Genomic DNA, 12,650 nt, shown 5'->3' with positions numbered 1-12,650 from the left:
GCGTTCACCGAATTTAATACGTCATCAAATTTACATTCAGACAGCCTTTACATTCGAATAAAATTGATTGCCTTATTCAATCCGCCCTCACCTTTCTCACTTCGGTTATGTCTTGGTCTAAATTAATTGCTTTCGAAGCTTTATCAATCTATTAAAGGAAATGGGCTTGTCATTTTCAGTAAGATGTTTTCAGTGGGAGAAATTGAACGGTCCTCTCTCTTATTCCCATGACATTGGAGCCAGTTTTTGATGAGTTTATTGTTTTGTTGATTAAGTAGGTGGTAATTTAATTATTTTATAGCAGCCAAGTGTGAGCCCGACTCTTTTATGAACAGTTCCACGATCAAACCTTTTTACTGTAAGTTTGTATACTCCACATATAAAATATGTTTAAGTACATGATCAATGTTATTGTTACTTACAAAATATAGCTGTGGCAGGAATAAAAAATATTACTTAATTTTACAAATTTTGGAAGTTTCAGCGATGGAGTCACCTTTTACCATTTTGGTGCTATTTACGTTTTTAAAACGGTCGCCTTTACTTTTTTTTATTTATATTTTTGTCTTTGACAAATAACTTTGTTGCGTTATGGTTATAGCTAGTTTCCCTTCAGCTATTCTTTAGAACAGTGTCCCTACCCGGGGTAAATTTTACCATCTTACCAGTAAGCCGGCAACGCTTATGTACAAAACTTATCTATCTTTTAATCTGGCCGTCTGGCATAAGCAATAAATATTTATGACGAAGAATAAAATCTATTTGTTCCAAGTTGATTCAGTTACAGATTGCATAGCAATTGTCTACTCTAAGATGATATCGGCGTAATAGCTTCGGAATATGTAGGGTGACCGTAGAGAGTAGATTGGCGTGGAAAGATCTCATTTCTGGGGCTACACTCCCGGTTCGCGGACAAAGTGTGGCGTCACGGCATTAACGCCTCTATTGCGTTACATTAGGAGTAGGTAGCCTGGAGCAGTCGTGAAGTCGGAGTAATCCTGGATCGGGTTTTGGTTTTTATGAGTGTTTTATCATGTTTTTTCATCATCGACATGGCTTGTCCCGAGATAAGCCCCCGTGATGTGTAAACAGAAATTATTGGTGAATAAAACTGTATTAGGAAATGGAATAATGTAATTAGGATCACTTTTACCAAACATATTTATAAATTGTAGGTATTTAAAACAAATTTTAATCGGCAATTAGTACACCTGTCTAGCTTCCGTGCGTGCGTACCGCCACGCTAAAAATATGAACCTTGATATGCAATCCAAAGCTTTATCTATTTGTCATAATATTTGCAAGATTTTTTGAGTTTTTATACATAATTCAGGACATAGAAAAAATTATAATAAATAGGTATCCTCTTTCTTTTTCTATCCCTCCAGTGTTATTATAAAACATGTCTTCTCAATATTCGATAGAAAAATATATATATTAAGTATGTAAAAATAGCCTTAGCTGAAAGGTACAACCCTTTCAAAATATTTAAATCATTTTTACATGTTCTTGACTTTATATTCATGGAAATATTACGTAATTCTTTTAACATTTGTAGCTATTACTAGAAATTGTTCCAAGAAAAAGTTCTAAAGTGAATTGGACTCGCCTTAGAATAAATTATGTTATTTTTTGGTATTTTCGTACAAAAATCTTTCGAAAAGCTTATAAGTAAGTCATGTTTTTGAAAGCGACTTCCATAATCTTATCACAAATCAAATGATATGTAACATTTCGTAGAAACATCTTTAGATCTCAGCAGATGTTGTTGGAATTTGTCACGAAACAAAACTCTTCCGATAGGTTGATTCTTAGAAGAGGGCTGCCAGCTTAGAAATAAGTTCCCATATCAAAAAATAAATTTTTAGTTACGTATTACTTAGTAGAATAAATTATTCTTAGCATGCATAATCTAACTAGGTTGTAGTAACTTATTAAATTGGATTATATAAATAAATAAATAAACACTCACACCTTGTACTAATGTACTCCCTTGCGGGGTAGGAAGAGGTGCATTGCCATTGCCAGTGTTATGTCAGGCCCAATGTAGTAGGGAGCGGGCCTATTGCCATTTTACGGGCACATCCAAGACCCGAGAACAAATATCTGTGTTTAAACAAATATCTGCCCCAGCCGGGAATCGAACCCGGGACCTTCGGCTCAGTAGTCAGGGTCACTAACCACTACGCCATTCGGTCGTCAATTCTATTATATTCTGTTATCTGTGGGGGTGTCCCTGCCCTTCTGCTGAAGGACTCGCGTTCAATTCCTTGGGGTGGGATGGCTGTGTGTCAGATATCCTCACGTATTATTATTGTGTTATCTTTAGTTTCCTGTGTGTCACCACAATATGTTGTCGTCCTAAGGTACCCCAGTGGTACAGAGGGCCTTCACGAGAGTGCGCCACGCCGTCCTGTCCTCAGCAACCGCTCTGGCCTCCGTCCAGCTCAGGCCTTGCACTCGCAGCTCGCCACAATATAGAGAATCATATTATTTTATTATTTATTTATTTGTTTATAGTACATAATTATGTTTCTTTATATTTCATTTCTGCTGGCAACACCTTATACTACAGTAGGCCAAAAACTGTGTCCGTCATTGGTTCATCAAAACATCCGGAATAACTAAGTCGTAGAGATTTACAAAGAAATGGGATATGACAGGCTATTCGTTATAAATGTTTTTTATAATAACTATAATACTAGCATATTTTATGATCCACTAGACCAATCCACACCTGTCACTATCTATCTAGGTATGTTTAAAAAGTCCAGACATCGAGTTTTTATGGAACATCGCTCCCAAGTTATATTAGATCTAGGTGTACTTACATAGTTTATGAGCATTGCCTATTTTCATTTTTGAACACGGTCATGCATGAGTTGGTGAAATCAAATAAGTACCTACTTATAGGTAAGTAACTATTTAAGTACCTATAATGTGCCGGGAATCAAAACCTGAACCTTTTGAATTTCTTTTCATTTTCCCTTCAAAAGTTTTTAACTTAATCTAGCACCAGCCTAAAATACACAAATACTTACAATAACAGTGGTATCTTTCCACCTATCACCACACACACACACACACACACAAACACCTCATCTCACAGCAACACGCATAAAGCTCAAACACCGATCACTGCAGTCAAAGCAAAACCACTTTTACCACCTGAGCTTAGACCTTCAATTTAATGTTCCGGCGACCAATTTAGTTTCCTCACTAAATTGCAATTGAAAGTCCTTACCTATTTTCTCCCTCTTGCCCGCTTGCAAGACAGGGAGAGAAGATGTGAACTTGGTTTTCAGGGGTGCAGAAAGCTCGTGAGTGAGGGAGACGGTGGTATATGTGGGTGTATGGTCTCGGAGTCATGTCGTGACCAGTCGAAACAGCCGCGAGCAGCTCAAGTAGTGGTGGCCTGTTTCATAAAACGGACAATTGGATTTAAATTATTTTAAATAGCGACACGATTAGGTGTTTTGTTGTTAATTAAAAACTAATAGCACAAGGTGTTACAGCTTTAACACATGCACTCACATTGTAGTCAATTTTTGATCTCTGGTCAACTATTACCATTTGTTAAGTCACGTGTCAAGTATGTATGGCAGATGCATAAGAATATTAGGTTATTAAGTAATGTAATGAAATGTAAGTAATTAAGTAATATTATTTAGTAATGGCAGGCCTGTGTCACTCCGCGCGTGGGCGGCGCAGGCGCCAGCCTGGCGCCTGCCCCATCGAGAGGGCAAATCTAGTCGGCTGCCGCAAGCGGAAGACGATACACGCGCGCGCTATTTGTTCCTATTTCGTACTAGTTTATTTTATTTATTTATAAATGTCGTATTTAGGTATTTATTAAAATTTATGAATAGAAAAATGGACATAAAAAGAAAAAAATAGCAAAATACTGTGCCGTATTTAATTGCTTAAATACGGATCGTGATCCAATTTTTTTTTTAGATTACCATAAGATGCTGACAGGTAAAACTAATCTAAGTATTTTATTGATTTCTTCTACGTTCCTTATTTGAAATGAAATTAATCCGAACTACAAACCCTTTTTTTCTCCATGTTGAACAAAGTCTATTCCAATTTTGTTTTCGTTAAAGTATTAAATTTACAGACACAACTACCTTCAAAATGTATTAATGAATCGATTATAAAATGTGCGCTGAGTGGGATTAGTGCTTAACGAAACTAACACGTTCTGTATCATAACATAAATTATATGAATAATATAAATAATAACGAAAAAAAAACATGTTTTCACAAAATTAAATGTTTTAGGTACTTAGATTCATACATATTTTATGTACTTCAAAATATCTTAACTATGAAATTGTTATTGTTTTTACTGGTTATTTTCAATAGAAAAAAAGTTTGGAATAGCTTTGTATTCTAAATTCAAATTAATTTTGTTTTAAAACATGACATTCTTTTTACAAAGTCAGTCCGTTGCTTAGTAAACGTTGTAGTCTGTGGTGCTGAGGCAACCCTAAGGTGGCTTCTTTTTCAATGCGTATAACCACGTATAACTTATTATGCACCGTAGTCCAGTGAAATAAGGCGCATATTCCCTCAAAAATTAATTGATAGGTAAGTAAATAAAAACGTGTGCGGCTGGAACGCAATCTAAATTAGATCTTATTGCTTATGGGATGGAGTCATATTTCTTTGCAAGCCATTGCGAAGATGGACTTCTGTACCTGGTACTAGTTATTATTCTGTGGTAATGGTTGCCATTTTTTACTACTACGGATGAAAAAACTGGTTATTAGTCAATATACGAGTAGCTCTTGAAATATTCATAAATTGTTAGGTACATAACATCGGCTGTAAGAACGCAGTTAGAAAAAAATGAGTTAAGTTAAGCCGGAAATATTAGTATGTAACATGTAACTGTCATTGTTTAGAAACGGGACACTGCTGGTTAGATCCTTTGATCATCTTGGATTTAAAAGAGTTAAGTCTGAAGAAGTTGATAGTGAGTAACTCCACCGCCTTTTGGTAGCTAGGTTGCTGGAAGAGATAATTTTTAGCGATAAGGCCGTCTAATGAGAAAATTATTTTTTTCAAATTCATTTTGCCTACTAAAAAGTTACGGGCAAACCAAGGTTTCTAATAGTTAAAAAAATATCGTGTAAGTGCACTATTGCACATCCTGTATGTACCTATGTATTTATGTATGTAGGTATTAGGTAGGTACATACTTTTATTAAAATGAATTGTTTGCACCTAGCTCTATAAGCCTACGATGATTTTTACAGAATCACCCTGATAAGTTAGGTTTCTTAATTTTTACTAGTAAAGTATTGCTTTGTTATAATTAAACTATATTTCAATCTGCACTTCACAACATAAAGATAAAGATAAAATATAAAGATAAAATATAAAAGTAAATACAGCAACATTGATGTTGCTGTATTTACTTATCTTGGAAGTTATTTTTTTACAATATTGTAAGTAAAGTATTAGGTACGATCATTTCCAGATATTTTATGTAATTCTAATCATACTCAATAGTAAGAAGGAAAACTTTAAATTTTATACCTAAAAGTGCGTTTCAAAATAGCAGCAATAGTAGTGCGCGAGCGCATAGGCTGGAGGGTTACTCTATACTGACGAAAAACGAACGAACGAGAGCTGTCGTGCAATAAGCTCGTTTAGTACAACGAGATAGAGTCGTGGCTCGCGCAGCAGCGCTCCGAAACTAAGTTTTTAGTCATATACAGGTGTTGCAAAATTGGTATACTAAGCCGAAACCTACATGTGCAGCATGGTATATCTAAGCCCGAAACTGAAATCAGAATTTGGAAATTCGCGAAAAAAATATTTCATTTTCCATAGTAACAATTTACGTGACCCACAAAGTTTCTACGGAAAATAATGTTTTTGTTTCGCGAATTTTTAAATTCTGATTTCAGTTTCGGGCTTAGATATAACATGCTGCACATGTAGGTTTCGGCTAAGTAAACCCTTTTTGCAACACCCTGTAGAGTAACCCCCTGGAGGCAAGCCCGGCCAAGGACCCGGGTTCGATGCCCGGCGCGGACACAAGCCACTTTTGTTACAACCTTTTATTTCACCACCTGTGTGTTGCCGGCTATTTTAAGAACTGCAACTGTTCTTTGTAACTTAAACTTATTTGTTGTGAAATCAATGCATGAATAACGTCCTTATGTTACATATACTATCTACTGGTTTCAGCGCATGGTTATTGTACTTTAACTTTATGTAATCTTACATGTATTAAATAAATAAAGATAAAAAAATATATATATATACACTCACGAGCAATGAAAAGGTTCCACTTACACCAAATAGTCCCAATTTTTTTAAACATTTTATTTAAAGTTTCATGAAATTATCTACGTTTTACTTAGTCAAACCAAGTAAAAAAAGGTATATATTTATAAGCATCCCTATTGAAGAATGTCGAAAAACTGAAATAATAAGACATCTATTTCAGAAGCTACTATTAATGTTGTTTCAGTGTATACTCGTAGAATAGAATAGAATAGAATAGAATATAAATAATATATTCACGAGAAACAAGGTACATAAGTTATTAAATACAGTAAAGTGACAGTGATGTTTCACCGAGTAATCGGTATGTGAAATATGTAAATGAAAACTTATGAAATGGAACTTTAGGTTACTTTAGTAAGGACCTGAGAATCTACTCTGAGCTTAGGTAAAGTAATGCCTTATAAGTTTCTAGAGTCGGCATTGGCGGTAAAACTATTGAGGTGAGAGTTTTTGAATAGGAGGAAAATAGTTGTTCGATCATTGTATTAAACTCTTCAAAGGCAAGCGATTTAAATAACAAGTTGGTATTTTTTTAATACACTCACGGGCAATGGAAAAGTTCCACTCACAAAAAGTTAATACATATACACTCACGGGCAAAAATTGGGACACCTAACGAACCCAATATTTTCAAACATTTTAACAAAATATTATTATTTTTAGTTGGTAAATACTGACGCATAGTTAAATGTACTTCAATGTTGCAGAAGGCATCAAGCTCGCCTTTTCCGTTTTGGAGTAATTTGGTGTTTTTCTCAGTGGAACCTTTTCATTGCCCGTGAATAAACGACTATTTATTTCTTGAAGTATATTTTATTTTTACCAACTACCGGGGACTTTTCTAAGTTCCTAACATTATTCTTAGTCTTAAGCAATTAAAAGAGGACATGGCACGTTAATTTGATAACATTAACATTGCAAATGATGACACAAGTTAGTTTCATTGCTGTTTTTTTCTGCCAGTTCAACCCATTAGATTTAAACGTTCTTACGGGAAGGAAAACATCGTGATGACACTACAAAACATGTTTCTTTGTAAATGATGTAATTTTAATCTCCTGGGAATACATAGTAGTGACGTGATGGATTTTATTAGTGATCGAGCGAAAGCGTTACAATGGATGGCAATAGGTTCGCTTCTAGAGGTAGTATGAATTTTGACTAAAAATGGGATAATTAGTATCACACACAGCTGCTATTGTGTACGAATTGCAGTGCCGTGATTGGCTGGATTGTCACTGCAGGACTGAAGTTCGGATTATAATAATAATGATAATAATAATAATCATTTATTTCAGGCAATATCACATACATATACAGTCAAAGTAATTACAAATATAGAATAGTTAAAATACACAATTATATATAATAATAAAATGCTAAGATATTAAAATGCTGTAAAGAGGCACATAGTCAAACACATTCTAAAAACACATTGTAAAAAGGATTAGAAACTGGGCTTTATGCGATAAAGCTTTAACTGTACGGATATTTTTTTTGTCTACAAAACAGTAGAGTACGGTGTACGAATTGGAACTGATGACGATGATAATAAAAAAAATCTGCCTACCGCTTAAGAGTTACGTAGGTATCTAGGTATTACTCAGGGAAGTAAAAGTGAACTATTAACTATTATAGTCATCAAAACCAGTTCAGTAACGGCGCAGAAAAGCTCTTTCGCTATAAGTTCAATTAATGAATTTTGAAATTTGATTGCGAAGTTCTCGCGACAACGTCCGACTAAGAAGCTTAAAGTTGCGGCAACTAATTAAATAGAATAGTCTACAACTTCATTTTTTGAGAAGATTTTTCCTCGAAATTTCTTCACATTGTTTATAATCTGCTTATTTTTCTCAACTTTTAAGTTACTTTTACAAACACATGTATTACATATATTATAATCATACTTACCTGCTTTGGAAACGTTTTTGATTTCAAATATGCTATCTAAAGTACTGTATCTATAAAGCAGCAAACAGTGTCAAGAAAAATTTAGAGCCCGTAATTTTGCATAAAAATGCCCGTTTTCATCCTAAATCGCGAAGGATCAGATGATAACTGCGTTAAAAGCACAACATTTTCCATCTAATCTTTAAACAATCTTCCGTATTCCGTGCCAAAAATAAATAATGTCAAATCAATATCCAATTTCTACCTTATTTCGCCGCCGCGTAGGTAGGTATTATTTAAGGGCCCGTCAGCACCATAAGAGACGCGCTAACCATCGTTTAGCAATCGTGGATTGCTAAACTGATATTATCTTACTACGATTAATGGTTAGGCCCTTTATCCAATGTCGATAACTAGGCCCGCGACTAAACGGTTTAACCCGATCGCCGCGGCAACCCAAAACCGCCTTTATCTAACACTGACCAGAGTAAATTATGCTTTGAAGATTTGCGGTTAAATAATCCATTTTCGTGTGCAAGCGAATATGGAGTTTAGTTTCTAGGGGATAAGGGGGGTTATGGGTTGGGAGGTGAAATTGTTAGTAATAGTCTGTGTTACCGTAGCTTGTAAGTCCTCGGGGGACAATAGATAGCCAGGCCAGCGATATATCTTAAGATACGGGACAATTTAAGAAATAACTCGAATATAAGATGCTACCTGTAGACTATCTTCACTGGGAGGTCAGGGTATGGGTTTAGCTAACTGTTTTGTATAGATGTTGTACATTTTAATATGTAATAGGTTTCATCGGATGGAATTGTTTCAATTACTCTTGTCAGACAAGACAACAATACGTTACGTAGTAAATATATTTATCTAGGTACCTGCTACCTATAAATAACTAAACTAATCAAGTAAGGTAGGCAAAGGTGCATGTCTGAACTGTATTTTGACAGAGTTCTATTCTATTTTAGTCTCTATGGGGGTGTAAGTACTTACCTGCATTTGGCTCACTCAAGTGGAACCTTAGTCCATATCTTCCTTAGCTTGAACCATTCCCACCACGCTGGTCCACTGCGGGTTGGTGATGTTTTTTCACACATATCCCTAACAATGTTTTCCTTCACTGTGGTTCTTCAAGTGGGTATTAATTGTAATGAGTTAATTGGTAAACATGCCGGGATTCGAACCCGCATCTCTGGCGTGAGAAGCGGGCTCTTATCCGCCTGAGCTACTACCGCTCTGACAGAGTATTTTTTTGCCACAATTTAAGTAATCTACAAGCGAACATATATATTGCCATCCTTCGCGATGTGTTCGCTCGCCCACTTATAAAGTCCATCCTGCAAGACAAACAAGGGTTAATCTTTGAACTTCAGCTCATTTCCTCACTGAAAGCAAAGGGGGGCGTTGATATTGAAATAAAAAATAAGCGATGTTTTCTCTATTTATATTTATAACAAAACATTAAATAAACATGTTGCAGGTTTGGTTTGAAGATATTATGATTATGTGTTCTTCGTCCGTGTAGTGCGATGGATAGGTCTCGATCATTTTGGTTTTCAATAATTATTATCTCTAGGATTATGCGACCGATATTATATTAGACGACCGAATAGCGTAGTGGTTAGTGACCCTGACTACTGAGCCGAAGGTCCCGGGTTCGATTCCCGGCTGGGGTAGATATTTGTTTAAACACAGATATTTGTTCTCGGGTCTTGGATGTGCCCGTAAAATGGCAATAGGCCCGTCCCCTATTACATTGGGACTAACATACCACTCTAGCGAAAAGTGGGTGCAGCAATGCACCTCTGCCTACTCCGCAAAGGAGTACATTAGTACAAGGCGTGAGTGTGTGTGTTTTTTTTTCTAAGCAGGTATTTATTATTAAAAATATCATTTTAATAGAAATGAAATCCGTGTACGCCTTCCTCTTGTATTCCATAAGTCATTACTAGTCTAGAAGAGATTGATTATACATTACCTTTATAACCTACTTTTGGATGTGCAATGTGCATACATGTATGAAAGACTTTTTTTTTTCATCACGACCCATTACGTCCCCACTGTTGGAGCACGGGTCTCCTTCCAATGAAGGAAGGGTTTAGGCCTAATCCACCACGCTGGCCTAGTGCGGGTTGGTGGACCCCAACACAAGCAAGCTTGTGCTGAGAGAGTTGTCGGGTAAGTGGGCAACCCGACTGTCAGATGTTTTCAAGCCGCCCGAAGGCCTCTGACTAGGCTTAACGACTGCTGCCGAAGCAGCAACCTTGAAATTGGTCACCCATCCAATGGCTGACCGTGTCAGTTGTTGCTTAACCTCAGCGATCAGTTACGATCACTGAGGCCCGCTCGACTACGGACGCTTCAATGAAAGACTTACCCTGTACATATTTAAAATAAGTGTTCGTATTACTTAACCAAGAGATTGTGCAAAATAAATGATTATAAGATTAAAATGAGTAAGTCCATCTATACCGTTTCAATATTAAGTATGTATGAAAATAAAACCTGAGATAATATTTATATACGGTACCCTTGCAGAAAATTATGTACAAACAGAAAAGGGTAGCTTTCAGCTGTACCTTCCTATATCTTATGGTTTTAATCATTTAAGTAGGTTTATAAATAACATAACCGAAATAAATAAAAACGCGCATTGTTTTTTTTTTACATTTTAGATGACGTCACGATATTGTTATTAAGTAATTATAGTTAGTAGAGTTTCCATTTACATTTCACCATGAAAGCTAACTTGTAGTTTTCAACAGAAACCAGTGGTGCCAACAGTAAAACACTGTACCATAAATTAATGAAGATAACATTTTTATCCGTTACAAATTCAGCATCTGACAGACTCGAACTATTACAATTTTAACTCCGTTAAGCATATATATCATATAACACATATAATTTATCAATAAAAGTATACTTACCTACCTACATGGTTGCAAATGATTTCAAAATAACGTGTAGGTACGTGGGCAGTTCTTCTTTTTAACCTACATAATGGTTAAAAAATTATCCCGAATTTGAAAAAAATTACTTTAGCTTTTTGGTAAACTCTAATAATTTTTATGATAGCTACATTTCTATTCTATCGAAAAAGGTGGTTGGCCGCGAAGTTTAAGTATTTTTTCAAGATTTTCAGAACATAATACGTGGATAAGGCAAAGAAAATTACACCTTCGTCACAGAATCTTTTATTTTTTTTTATCGAAATAGTCTTCGTCAATTAAAATGAAACTTTTTTGATACGTTAATAAACAAAATACCATTTTAGAAAACATATGAAGGAATGGATTTTTAGTAATAACAAAATATTTATTAAGTAGTTATTACCACTCTGTCACAATTTCAGCTAAAATGAAGCTTGTTTTTGCTATAAATATTTTTTCGCTACTAGTTACAGTCAAAAATTAACAGCATAGACGTTAACATCAATGACTAAATTTAATATGATTTTTCCAAAGTTGCACTATTTATAACAGAACATATAAACGACCAAAAATAAGTTGACTACCAGGAGACACCAATCGTTACAGAGTGGTAAACGATGTGACATAGTTGTTATTCTATTAAATATGCGGCAGCGTTTTGGAATAAAACAGTTTTATTTAAAAATAATAATTTAGTAACTTACTTATAAATCATTATGGTTTCAAGTTAGTAAAAAAAATTACTGGATATATCTTTATTGTTAGTATAACTAATGAAATCACACTTGAGAACCTCTGGAGAGTGAAATATCCGTATTTCAGGAACTTAAAGGACAAATTTGTTCCAACTACATAAAATAGTGTTTATCTGCACAAATAATATTTTCGGCAACCTAAAATATAAGTAACTTAATGGAAAATTACGTAATTTGTTAAAGTTTTAACCAGCCATATTTCGAAAATACAGCAGTGGCTCTTAGAACTTGAAAAAAATACTCTTTCCTTTTTTAATTGCCTTAGAAGCTGGAAGGACTTTAATGTTATCATCAAACATCCGATAAATCATTCTCCACCATATTAAACAGTCTACCACATTCATCGTCTGTTCTTGAGAACAATAGCACGAAATTACCTTTTTCACAAACGAAACTTTTTATTAATGCAGCGCAAGTGTATTGGACGTTCCTTTCGCTTCTTACTTTAACCAAAACGTGTAGTTTGTCTTCAATTTTTCTTTGATGAATTTCCTCAGGTTGGAGTGTTTCGTAAGAATGTGACAGATTTGTCGTGTGACAGAGGGGTAAAATGTGTTGCAAAGTCAATTAGCATTTAAACAGTAACATAAAGTGTAATATTCACATGTTGATTGCAAAGTAATTGTTATTACTAATGAGTAAATAACAAAATAATAATTTAATTGTATTTTATTTTAACAATTACCTACGTGACGAAGCTGTCGCCGAATAAACACACGCACCTCCTGTCACACTTTGCGGGTGGCCGATACGCGGTGTC

Source organism: Plutella xylostella, chromosome 19 (assembly GCF_932276165.1).
Source record: "Plutella xylostella chromosome 19, ilPluXylo3.1, whole genome shotgun sequence".
In the NCBI taxonomy this organism is placed as follows: Eukaryota; Metazoa; Arthropoda; class Insecta; order Lepidoptera; family Plutellidae; genus Plutella; species Plutella xylostella.
Note: the sequence above shows the minus strand (reverse complement) of the source record.